The sequence below is a fragment of the Psammomys obesus genome, unplaced genomic scaffold (assembly GCF_907164565.1).
Source record: "Psammomys obesus unplaced genomic scaffold, mPsaObe1.curated_primary_1811, whole genome shotgun sequence".
NCBI lineage: Eukaryota > Metazoa > Chordata > Mammalia > Rodentia > Muridae > Psammomys > Psammomys obesus.
The window spans coordinates 1,392,450-1,396,380 of record NW_026590468.1 but is presented as its reverse complement, the minus strand read 5'-3'; the positions used below and the strand labels follow the sequence as shown (position 1 = coordinate 1,396,380).

The window sequence follows — 3,931 nt, the reverse complement described above, 5'->3', positions numbered from 1 at the left end:
AAAGAAAGAAAGAAAGAAAGAAAGAAAGAAAGAAAGAAAGAAAGAAAAAGAAAGAGAAGATGTTAGATGTTGAGCAAGGGGAGGGCTCCTCCATTGCTGATAAGAGCGCAAAGTTGTACAATCACTATGTAAATCCATAAGGAAGTTTCTCATAAAAATGGAATTTGATCTACATGAAGATACAACAATACCATATTGGTCAATACTCTTGACCAATATTCAAAGGATCCTTTATTCTACCACAAAGACATTTGCTCAGCTATGCTTACTGAGGTTTAATGCATAATAGCCGGAAACTGGGAACAAGCTAAATGTTCCTCAACTGAAATATGAAAAACCATTTACTCAATAGAGTATTACTTAGCTGTTAAAAAGAAAGACATCATGAAATTTACAGACAAGTGATGGAACTAGAAAAAAGTGAGGTAACAAAGACCAAGAAAGACAAATATGGTCTGTATTCACTTACAAGTAGACATTAAATGTTAATCAAAATATAGACAAGTTGCCTTCTGTATACCCAGAAAAGCTAAGTAACAAATAGGGCTTAAGGGAGTATGCATGGATCTCTCTAGTTAGAGTAAATAGAATAGATTTTTGTAGGTAGACTGGGAGGTCAGAGAGGATAGGAGTGGGAAAAGTCTGGTATGTGGGGGGAATGGAATGGAGGAAGAGAATATAGAGAGAAATGGCTAGAATTGGGGGAGCACTTGGGGAATTGTGTGAAAAGCTAGTGTAATGAAAATTTTCTGGAATCTATGGGTGTGTTCTGAGTGAGGACTCCTAGACATGGGCTATAGAGTCTCAAGAGGACATCATTGTAACCAGACAAGGCTTCCAGTGGAGGCACTGGTTTGCATTAATTTGTTACCTGAGGTAACACTAACTATCCTGTGAAATCCTCAGACAACCCAGGCCTATGTAGGACAGAGGGTTGTTCTCTACAAACTGACAGTGTAGCCCAGCTCCTTCTAAGTTGAGGGTTTAGAGCTGGTGTAGGCTTGGAGCCTTCACTCTTTAAGTCTCTTTGATTCAGGAAGGTACTTTTGCTTGTTTGTTTTAGTTTTGTCTTTAGGAATGCTTTTATTTGGAAACTTACATTGGTCCAAGACAGGACTTAACAAACATAACATTTTCCTGCAGAGACAATTCTCCTATTAAATTAAACATTTTACTTTTTCCCTCACAAAACATCAAAGCTACAGAGAACCTAACTGGGAAACTTAAAAGTCAACAGAACTTCTCCTACTAATCCTTGGTAGTTATGAATTATTTTTATCTTGTTCATTTGATGATTTTGGTCCAAATGTTTATGGATTTCTAGGATATGCTTCTGCCTCCCCATCTGTTAGACTGGCTTCTCCATTGTCACCACATCTTGATGCTGTGTGGCTTGCATTGCTGTAGGGATCATGAGGGCACCTCATAGGGCTTTGTGTAATAGGACTATCATAAGAGATGCTATCATTACCACAGTGACTGCTTCTACTAGAAGAGAGTGATGCCCTTCATGTAGGTGGAACATCGGCTCCTGTAACATTCCTCTCAGAACTTCTGTAGTAAACTCCATCTGAGATGATCTAAGCAGTCACCATTGCAAACACGTCCACATCTATCACTGTAACCCCTTGATGGATAGTAATCACCACACAGACACATCGATGTCCAGTACAGTATAATCTTTTAGTGGTAGAACATAATCGCTTGTATCACTGGAACTCGGGTAGTCTACGGAATAGCAGTCTTTGGTGGACTACAGCCGACTGAAACAAACAAAAGTCTCTGTAACATGGTGGGTTAGTTAGTGCTGGGCTTCCATAACTATCTCTTTCAATATGATAGATGGGGCATTGATGTCTTAGAAGAATGGGCCCACCTCACGGTGGTGGCTCTATTCGCTCTAGACTGTCTCCTTGAAAGAACTCATCTTAAAATTTTATGGAGGAGCTACCATCCGCCACGTGTGCGGGAAGCCTCCTATTTCCTCCACTTCTGCCTCTTCCTCCTCGTCCACCTCTGGCAGGAACAGTGCATCTTGGGAGAGGAGGTGGTCAAAGTGTCTCATTCACCAGTGCTCGTTTGGTGGCATGTTCCACTCTGCTGGCTTTTCTTTAATCCACTTCCTCTTTTCCATCTGAGGGCTCTCCAGTCACATTTTCTGTCATGCCCTTAACACCCCTTAATAATTTGCTGGTTTCACAATCTTTCCTCAAAATGACTTCTACTATTTGCCCGTATTTCACAAATATGGCTTTAACGGTTTTCTCTTTGATAAATCAGCATTTGAATGAACAAGGGTAAGGTGTATACATTTTAAAAGAACATTAAACCACATATCTCCCTTCACTCTTGCTCATGAGACTGAGTGTGAAAACATGCTCTGTGGTGACTTCCATACAGTCATAGATGAACTAGTTAGATTTAATGCAAGGCAGAAAACAGGTTGTTCTAGAACAATGGTATGATGATAGCCTCGATTCACATACCAGTGTTAAGACATGTGCCTGTCAGGTAAAAGGACAAATAACTTTACAAAAAAAGACTTCCTCCCTGAAAACACTTAAATATTTGCGTGTTATGTGGGCTTTGACTTCTTGGATAAGGGGCAAGTTTAAATTTGTTTGCCTGCCAGGGATAACTCAGTGGTGAATTTGTTCCACTTGAGGTCATTTTTTTCCTATGGGGTTTACAGGAGTGCACATAAAGCTTTGGCTCATCATCACCCAGCTTCTCTACCTAGATGACTCATGAATGCTTCCTGACCACCTCACCTGAGAAGCCTTCCTTGGTTTCCCCAAACTGGGTCTTGGTCTCTTCCATAGGACAGCACTTTCTCACTATCACACTCCACCAGTTCTTTCCGCTACATTGTGAGGGTAAATTGTTTATTCACCTTACTTGCCTATGAATTTCTTGAGTGAGAATATGAATGTGGCTACTATGTATCTGAACTTCTAAGGTCTAGGCCAGTTCCTGGCTAATAAGTTACACTTGAAAAGCATGACTGAATGAGTGAATGGCTTCTCTTTGGAATACATCCTTAAGAGGACAGCAAATTAGACCAACTTTAAAGCATATAAGGCTCTCAAATATAACTTATTACTTAACCCCCACACATTGCCTGCCAAATGCACTTTCATCTTCATGCAGCAGATGTGAAAACTAAAAATCAAAGAGACACATAGCTAATAGCAGCAGAGCATGAAGCAACCAATTGTGTTTTTATTCTGAACCCAGGGCAGGTATGATCAAAAGCTTTTCCAAAAGCTTCAGATGAATGAGCTGTAAATCTGCTAGACATAAAGTATAGTACTCCCTGAAGTCACTGAAGCAGAAACAAAAAAACATGTTGATTCTCGAAGCTGCCATAAATCTGACTACAGAGAAGCCTGCCAACAACTATTTCCAGCTTATTATAATCAAGGTAAATATTTATCCTATATGTCAGTGAGCATGCATCATATGGCCAACAGGATAATTTCCCTGAAGATTCTAAATGTTTCCAAATCTGTGCTGATATCTAGAGTTTGCTCCATGAGAGAATACAAGGTTATGTAATGCATCCAAATAAGTGGACCATCCCTAGCCAATTGGTAAAACTAGGAGAAAACACTTAGCTCCCCCGATACACGTTTATATTTATTTCATATTACTTCAATTTCATATGCTGATCACAGGAGAAAAATCAAAAGAAAAAATTTTTGAGAACCAATTACATTTCTGAAATAATCTGCTTCTCTTGTATTTTCAAATTGTGAAGAAGTGGAATTGTTTCTCTGATTCTCAGCAAGAGTGATCCTGTCAGACAAAGAATGAAGCTAGTTATGGAGTTAATTTGAAACTTACCTCTGATGGAAGAAAGGGCTGCAGAATTACCTTGCTCCAAACAGACCATTCCTAATATTAAAATCAGCTTCTTGCTTATAGGCAT

At 39.4% G+C, this 3,931-nt stretch overlaps 1 pseudogene; it reads right to left on the bottom strand.

Moving 5' to 3' along the window:
- Positions 1-3,931, bottom strand: part of LOC129676936 (ovochymase-2-like) — a 53,551-nt pseudogene extending 49,620 nt beyond the window's left edge.